The sequence below is a fragment of the Bubalus kerabau genome, chromosome 6 (genome assembly GCF_029407905.1).
Source record: "Bubalus kerabau isolate K-KA32 ecotype Philippines breed swamp buffalo chromosome 6, PCC_UOA_SB_1v2, whole genome shotgun sequence".
Taxonomy (NCBI): Eukaryota; Metazoa; Chordata; class Mammalia; order Artiodactyla; family Bovidae; genus Bubalus; species Bubalus kerabau.
Genome location: NC_073629.1, coordinates 45,054,964 through 45,064,705, shown reverse-complemented (window position 1 = coordinate 45,064,705; position 9,742 = coordinate 45,054,964).

The following is a 9,742-nucleotide window of genomic DNA, read 5'->3' as shown; positions in this document are numbered from 1 at the left end:
GGGCTACAGTCTGTGTGATCGCAAGAGTCAGACACAACTTAGTGACTACACCACCACATTCTCCCCCAACTCCCCTCCCATCCAGGCTGTCATATAACCTTGAGCAGAGTTCCATGTGCTATACAGTAGGTTCTTGTTCCATTTTAAATATAGCAGTGTGTACATGTCCATCTTAAACTAAGACTTAGAGAACAGTCTTATGGTTCCTGGAAGAAAGGATGGGGAAAAGGGAAAAGGGGTAGTTAGGGAGTTTGGGATAGACAGAATGTTTTTGGCAGAGATGCCTGAGCATTTCCAAAGACCAAAGAAGATTCAGAATTATAAACATTGTTTTCCTAGTGTTTAAGGTAATTCAGAGGTAAACCCAGGCATTTTCCTGATGTTTTCTCACTCCATGTACAACAGAGATAAATAACATCACAATGTCAATGCATAGCTGAGATGATGAGGTATGAAGAATTCAGAAGCTGTCAAAAAAAAAAAATAGAGTCCTTCTTATAAAAACTTCAAAAATCTGTGTTCATAATGCTTAACCTGTGCTAGAGATGTTTAAGGAGATTCACACATGTGACAAGTCACATGACTTTGCACTAGTGAGGAACTTTAAATATTAACGTATATATTAGTAGAAGATCTCACGGGAATAGGTTTGGGAAAAGGCATATTTTAGGCCAGATAACTGCATTCAGAATAAGTATGGGCATCTGGTAATTCATTCTAATACTTACTGAACTGCAAAAGACAGTATCTTAACAGATCTTTATTGATGTGGATCTAGAAAATGAACAAGTGCACCAGTTTACTAACTTCAGGAGAGTTTGATATAGAGAACACCCCTGAAGCTTGAATAAGAAATACATTGTAGGACTGGTTAACTCAAGAATTATTGTGCTTAAACCCCATCATATAAACTCAAAAAGACAACATCCTCAAAGTCAAACTAAAGAGAGCTAGGAACATTCGGGATTATACCTATGACTTTTTCATTTTTGGTGTCATAGCATACTGCATCCTCACAGAATGATTTTCAGTGCTTGATTTAGGAGGTAGCTTCTTTCTCAAGAAAACAGGAAGAGAAACCAGCTAGAGTAGTAATTTGCATGTCTGTCTTTGAGGTTCCTGCTGTAATGGGATGTTTATTTCAAATGTCAGATGCTTTTGATCGGGAGAAGTGATGCTTATCTTCAACTAGGACCACTAAGAAATCTTGGAAGTGCCTCACTGTATGGCCGTGTTACAGCTGTTCTAGTCTACATTTACAGTGTTTCAAGTTTTCACTTTCAAAACAATTAACACAAATGAAGCATATGTTTTATTAGAAAACCTAGTTATATTTCACTAAAAGGAAAGGTATGAAATTGATGGGCCAAGTTAAAGCGCAAAATAATTATTAAATATTAAGGCTGGGAAATAATAAAAAAACAACATTATCCTATATTTAAAATTTAAATTATTAAGTCAGTGAAAGTTAATTAGGACATGTGGCTAATACTTAAACTGTATGCCCATGACAGTCATTTGGCCTCTCTGAATCTCAGTTTGCTCATCTGTAAAATTGGGTTAATGAATCTTTACAAAGCCATCAAACGGCTTATATTTATAAAATGCTTAATAAATATTAAAGCATTGGACAAATCTGCATTAGAAAACATTCTAATTAGGAGAAGAGGACACCTAATCTGACTGGGTCCTGGATTTTCTCCCCAGCACTGTTTCAAATCACAAAAACTCAGATTAATTGCTGCCCTCTCAGTTGCTATATCTGTGAATATTGAATTGTTGACCATATGTTTTAATGATAAAAAAGTTGTCACCTATAATTCCATGGATCCATAATATCAAGGGAAGTTTCAGAATATGCATGTTCCCTAAGAATATCTTTAAACAATTCTTAAGGATAAGAACATAAAAGTGTGGCAGTTAAGTATGATGGATAAGCCCAAGGACCCAGAACTCTACAGAACTGAGTTCATATCTTTACTATGTAGATTCATAATTGAGGGACCTTGGCCAAGTCATTTTAATTTCTATGGTGTCCTAAAATGGGGATAATGTTGCCTGCTTCACCAAGATGTGGTATAGAACCTTGGCCATTCACGACTATAAATGATCATTACAGATATTGTTACTCTTCTGGTGTAATTAATCCTGCCACTGCTGGGTCAGCAAAACTTTTATTGATCCATTTGGAAATGTGCCTGCATAAAATTCTGCTGAACTATCTTTGTAACTTCATGTTACTTGAAGACACCTGAAAGTCATTATGTGTGCTATGATAAATGAAAACCATCCAACTAAACAAAATCACAAATCCTGCTAACACTTTGAGAAACAGAGTTTCTTTAGCAGCGATATGGAGCATGTGGGAAAAACTATGGTTATGACAGCTGTGGGTCCTTTGTCAAGGATACAGCTTGTGAATGCTAATCAGCCTTTATTCGGTTGTCCTTCAATGCACTAGATAGTGCTTGAAACAAAGATAAAACAGAAACTAAACACTCAGAATAGTTCCTTCTGTTCATATGTGGTCCAGGGTCAACTATTAGTTTAATATCAGAGGATTTTCAGAAAGCTGTTTTAGTGAGAGCATAAAGGCTTCTGGCATGATGAATTTCTGGCCTAAATTTCATCTTTCTTGAATGGATTAGTAAATGACTGGGCTTTTTTCCATCTACAAATTTACAACTATAAGCATGGAAAGTAATTTTTTGGACAAGTAAAGACATAATGGAAAATAGTAAGTAGCAGAAAAATTTTCATTAAAATATAAGTGCGTGTGGATTGTATCACTTTGAAAGAAAGTGGAGGAAATATTTGGAAAAGAAACATCACTGTGCATATTGTTGTGTTTACTCTTGTGATTAGCACTCTATGCTGTTGAGTATGATTAATCATATTTCATTACTGTAATCAATGCCTCAGTGTGTAATGGTGTCTTTAATTTAATGTAATTGATAAAGATAAAGCATTTTACTTTGTTTTCCACTTACTGATATCTTGCTTTAATACTTCTTTTGGCTCATACATGTCTCCAATAAAAATAGAAGAACATGAATAGTAAAATCTTAATTAACTTCAAAAAGGCTCTTAAATAGGGTATCCTGGGAAACTACTGCTTTTATTAATAGAAACCCTCTACCGTTTTTTGTCAGAACTGTTAAATTAGTAATCAAATTGTGCTGAATATACTACATTTTTCTTTGATGATCTGACATAGGGATCATTATTTTGAGTTCGGTTCTCACTATTCATTACTGTAGTGGTTCAAGATGAAGGAGATTAATTTTTGTAAGTGCTGATGGTAGGATAAACTCTGGACATTTTGTTTAAAAAATGCCCCAAATATATTTTTATTTATTTGAAACCGCAATACTATATATTGAGTGACTACTATATGCTAAAACAGTTCTCCCTCCACTCCATTTACTGAAGAGAGATGACAGCATCAGTCTTTCAAAAAGTGGTATATAGAATACTACCACGTAGTGAGGGTCCCAGTCTATGTGGCTGCTGCTGCTGCTAAGTCGCTTCAGTCCTATCTGACTCTGTGCGACCCCATAGACGGCAGCCCACCAGGCTCCCCTGTCCCTGGGATTCTCCAGGCAAGAACACTGGAGTGGGTTGCCATTTCCTTCTCCAATGCATGAAAGTGAAAAGTGAAAGTGAAGTCGCTCAGTCGTGTCCGACCTTCGAGACCCCATGGACTGCAGTCTACCAGGCTTCTCTGCCCATGGGATTTTCCAGGCAAGAGTACTGCAGTGGGGTGCCATTGCCTTCTCTGAGTCTGTGGAGTCTAGTTTAAATAGATCAGATTCTCACTAATCAAGATTCTTGTTTGTAATTCTACAGCAGCATAAAACGAAAGTTGCTCTGGAGTGCCACAGAGTTTTCATTTCAGTGTTTAGTGGACCTGTAAATGAGACCATAGGCTTGGGGAGTAGCTGCCCCATGTCCTTTTAACTTTGGATGATCCACCTTAGCTATTGAACCAAACCAGAAATGAAAGTTTCTGCTTGGGTGGCCATAGCAAAATACCATAGACTGGGTGGCTTAAACAATAGAAATTTTTGTTTTTACAGTTCTGGAGGCTGAAAGTTCAAGATCAAGGTCCCATCAGGCTTCCTTTTTTTTCCCTTGGTGAACCCTCTCTTTCTGGATTGCTGACAGTGCCTTCTAACCATGCTTTCATGTGGCCTTTACTCTGTCCTTGCATGGAGAGGCAGCTCTTCCTCTCCTCACAAAGACACCAATCCCAGCAGATTAGGGTCCCAGCCTTATGACCTCATTTAACCTTTGTTATCTCCCTTTTAGAGGCCCTATCTTCAATAGTCACACTGGAGGTTAGAGCTTAACAATATACAAGTAGTGAGAGGACACTGTTCATTCCATGAGAGCATGCCACTGCTCTCCCAATTCAATATATATTAAAGTGTTTCATTAGGTTGCATCATATGAAATAGCCATTTGAGGGCACGAGGAGAAGGGGGCAAAAAAGGATGAAATGGTTGGATGGTATCATTGACTCAATAGACAGGAGTTTGAGCAAACTCTGGAGATGGTGAAGGACAGGGAAGCCTTGCCTGACACAGTTCATCAGGTCACAAAGAGTCAGATATGACTTAGTGCCTCAACAACAGCAGCAACAACAACAGGTGAGAAATAGTTTGATTACTGGCAATGTCAAATGGATCAACCTATACAAGGTCAATACAAATCTGCTTGATTGCTGATATGTCCAGGTGATTATTTCATAGATTGTAACATTAAGAAAAAATAAGTTTATATTTACTCACTCTTTAATGATGTCTAAGCCTCCCAATCTGATAGATTCCTAGTTGAAGTCTTTAAAGTTGTTTGAGACCAAGTGAATTTTTACTACCTCATTGTAAAAGTCAGAAAGCATGAGTTAAAATTGAATCAATGGCACATAACTTTAACAATTTACTTGGAACTACAACTGCTCTAAAACCCACCTCAGCATAATTTTCAGACGATAAATGTTGGTACCTGAAGGACAGTCTTACTCAGTTGTGTGGCCGGAAGTATAAAATGAATAAAATATGTGAAGTTTGGGCTAAGCATACATATTTTTTACCTTTGGGTCAGAAATTTAATTGCTTCTTCTTGCTCATATTGATGAGGAAGGCAGATGCTGTGCTCCAGGAATTGCAATACATCAATCACTGACAGGTAGTAGAGTCCAGTATCAAGTGAGATAAGAATGCTTAGAAATCAGCTTCATGGGAGGGCTTTACCAGTGCTGTCCAAATCACCCAAACCTCCTTTGTATTTACATATTGCCTCCTTCTCTCCAGCTGGCTATGACTGCTTTTCAAGAAGCTGATAAAATACGCATCTGTTAGAAATCATCCTCAGTTTACATGGACCCCCAGTTCTGCTGGTACTGCTCAAGACAACTTTACCAGATGCTGGGTCTCTAGAAAATTATTCCGTACAATCACCTTGTATTAGAAAAGCATGCAAACTAGTGGTTTGCATTTGTTTAGAGACATATTTAGAAATTTTTCTCTGCAAAGATCTGTACCAAGCATAGTAAGAATAGATTACCTCCCATCTGCTCACAAAACATTAATCAGTAGTATGAATTTCCACACCTGAGAATCAGGAAGATGAAAATTACTAAAAATATATACTATACTACCTTAACTTAGTGGCAGATGGAAGGTAATACAGACACTTTACTATGTGCCAGACATTTCACATGTTTTAATTGTATTTGTGCTAAGTTACTTCAGTTCAGTTCAGTCGCTCAGTCGTGTCTAACTCTGCGACCCCATGGACTGCAGCACGCGAGGCTTCCCTGTCCATCAACAACTCCTGGAGCTTACTCAAACTCATGTCCATCGAGTCGGTGATGCCATCCTACCATCTCATCCTCTATTGTCCCCTTCTCCTCCTGCTTTCAATCTTTCCCAGCATCAGGGTCTTTTTCAGTGAGTCAGTTCTTCGAATCAGGTGGCCAAAGTATTGGAGTTTCAGCTTCAGCATCAGTCATTCCAATGAATATTCAGGACTGATTTCCTTTGGGATTGACTGGTTTGATCTTGCAGTCCAAGGGACTCTCAAGAGTTTTCTCCAACACCACAGTTCAAAAGCATCAATTCTTTGACACTCAGCTTTCTTTATGGTCCAACTCTCACATTCATACATGACTACTGGAAAAACCATAGCTTTGACTAGATGGAACTTTGTCGGCAAAGTTATTTCATTCATGTGCAACTCTTTGCAACCCTATTTACATGTAGCCTGCCAGGCTCCTCTGTCCATGGGATTCTCCAGGCAAGAGTAATGGAGTGGGTTGCCATGCCCTTCTCCAGGGGATTTTCCCAACCCAGGGATTGAACTCAAGTCTCTTAAGTCTCCTGCATTGGCAGGCAAGTACTTTACCACTAGTGCCACCTGGGAAGCCCACTAATTTTTTTTAGATATTTCTAAAACTTTGTAAGTATCATTACCTCCCACTCTGCCAAAACTGAATTTCAGAGAGTTGCCTCCTGATCCATGATTAATAATAGCAGTTCAGTTCAGTTCAGTTCAGTTGCTCAGTCGTGTCCAACTCTTTGCAACCCCATGAATCACAGCATGCCAGCCAGGCCTCCCTGTCCATCACCAACTCCCGGAGTTTACACAAACTCATGTCCATTGAGTCAGTGATGCCATCCAGCCATCTCATCCTCTGTCGTCCCCTTCTCCTCCCGCCCCCAATCCCTCCCAGCATCAGAGTCTTTTCCAATGAGTCAACTCTTCACATCAGGTGGCCAAAGTATTGGAGTGTCAGCTTTAGCATCAGTCCTTCCAAAGAACACCCAAGACTGATCTCCTTTAGAATGGACTGGTTGAATCTCCTTGCAGTTCAAGGGACTCTCAAGAGTCTTCTCCAACACCACAGTTCAAAAGCATCAATTCTTCGACACTCAGCTTTCTTCACAGTCCAACTCTCACATCCATACATGACCACTGGAAAAACCATAGCCTTGACTAGATGGACCTCTGTTGGCAATGTCTCTGCTTTTGAATATGCTATCTAGGTTGGTCATAACTTTCCTTCCAAGGAGTAAGCGTCTTTTAATTTCATGGCTGCAATCACCATCTGCAGTGATTTTGGAGCCCCCCAAAATAAAGTCTGACACTGTTTCCACTGTTTCCCCATCTATTTCCCATGAAATGATGGGACCAGATGCCATGATCTTCATTTTTTGAATGTTGAGCTTTTAGCCAACTTTTCCACTCTCCTCTTTCACTTTCATCAAGTAGTACTGATGTCTAAGTCTATATCTGGCTGGTCCCTAAGTAATTTCTATGGCATCATATTGACAATTTTTAACATGTTGTACCAACTCTGCAAATATCATTTGTATTTAATGTAAATGTATTAAAATATATACTTGAATAGACAAATAAGCTGTGGTATATCCATATTAAGGAATACTACTCAACAATGAAAAGGAATAAAACTCCGTAGCTTGGAGGAATCTCAGAGGTCTTATGCTGAGTGAAAGAAGTTGTTTCAAAAGGTTATATACTATACAATTCCACCTTTATGTCATTCTGGAAATGACACATTTACAGTGATAAAGTACAGATCAATGCTTGCCACAGGCTAGGAGTGGATGTGTGGCGTGATTTTAAAGAAATAGCACAAGGGAGTTCTTTGGGTAATGGAGCTGTTCTGCATTCCAATGGTTGTAACAATTATCTGAAATATACATGGGTTATAATTCATAGAACTGTACTCAAGACATCAATAAAAAATTAAAAAGAAAATGTTTGAAGTGTTGAAAACTTATAGAAAAGACATCACTGTACTAATAAAACTTGAAAACTTTATAGTTTTATTCTTACACTTAGAGATGACATGTTTTGTGAGAGTTTTTAATCCCATACAGAAAGTTGTAAATTATGACTTACCTGTATTTGAAAGATGATAAAAATTGATCCTTAAGAATAATGAAGACTAATATGTACCTGTGGCAGTCTTTTGGAATATATGTCTATCTCTTAACAAATATTGTGAACATTTCAGAGAAGAATTCAGTGTATTAATGTAAACATACCATTCACTATCTGAGAAGAATATAGATAGGGTCCTTCTGCCAGACGACCTCCTCATGGTAGCATCTGGCAGAAATAGGCACCCTGTCCCAATGATTAGGGAAAAGCGTACCAGTTCCCTTGTAGAACTAGAGAATTAGGAAAGAGATGTTGGAAAAAATACATTAGTGCCTACTGAACCTAGAAAATGGAGTTTGGAAGCAGGTGTGGCTGGTGGAAGGATAGAATGCCAGAATTTAATCTGGTCATATCAAGTAGTCACCCTCTGGCCACATCCACTGACCTTATCCACATGCCATCCCTAAGTGTAACAGCTTAGTCAGGATTGATATAGCAACTTGCATCCCTGAAAACAGAGGCTAGGGAGGGAGGGACTGGCCCTTTACATGGATCTTTTATAGCTTCAAAATGTTACTGAGCTTTCCCAAGACATCAGACATATTATTAAGTGAGTTAATGTATGAGACAGAGAAGGCAATGGCACCCCACTCCAGTACTCTTGCCTGGAAAATCCCATGGATGGAGGAGCCTGGAAAAGTGTGTACTATAAGTTGCAGGTTACCATAGGAGTGTTGGGCTTCCCTGGTGGCTCAGCTGGTAAAGAATCGGCCTGCAATGAGGGAGACCTGGGTTCAATCCCTCAGTTGGGAAGCTCCCCTGGAGAAGGAAACAGCTACCCACTCCAGTATTCTGGCCAGGAGAATTCCATGAACTGTATAGTCCATGGGGCCACAAAGAGTCTGACATGACTGAGTATAAATACTGTGCTGTGCATAGACGTGTTAGTTATTATTTTTTTGTTTTGTTTTGCTTTTTTTTGTGTTAGCTATTATTAACCTTAAAACTGGAAGACTGACTCAGTGGGGTATATTAAACTAGAGGAGGAACATCCGTAAGGTAACCAAAGTACCAAATGCTCAGCCCTTGAAATTTTTAAACGTGTCTTTCTGGTGGACATAATCCGTATGTGCCTGTGCACTGTGCAAATATACATACTGCACATTAATAAATACATATAAATGAGCTGAAAATTGTGAATTACTCAAAAAAACCACAGCAGCCCATCTTGATGAGATTACCATTTCAGAAAAATCCATTAAAATGCAAATATGTTAAATAAATCAAATTTGGGAGGTCAGATTTTCTGGGAAAGTGCAGTCTGTTAGCAATACCACATCTCTACAGGATTTCCATCTGAATTGTACTAATGATGTGCAGACTTGGAGTGCAGTGAAAGAAAAATTTCTGAGACTGTGGGCTTCAGTTTTAGCAGATGTTGTGTGTTCTGATAACTAAATCAAAAGGAGCTGGATAAAACCTTTGCACAGACTTTACATATATTTTTAGGAGAGAGAGACTCTATAATGAGTATTTTAGAGGCAAAAACAAGGGAATAGATACTTTTAAAATTATATAATTCAGATATATCAAAAGATTAAGTACATTTACAGTGTTACACTAATGTCTTCTACCAGGCATCCTGGTTAAAGGCTTGCGTTCTATTTTAACAGTGACTTTCTAGGCAGAGCTCCTCTTCATCCAGATGATTCACTGATAGTGAGGATGACACTTCTGATGCTTCTGAGGCTCCCAGGCTTCTCAAAGGAAAGCTAAGATTCAGACATGAGATAGTAAATAGCTATTTGATTCATCATCAGTGCCTTGTTCT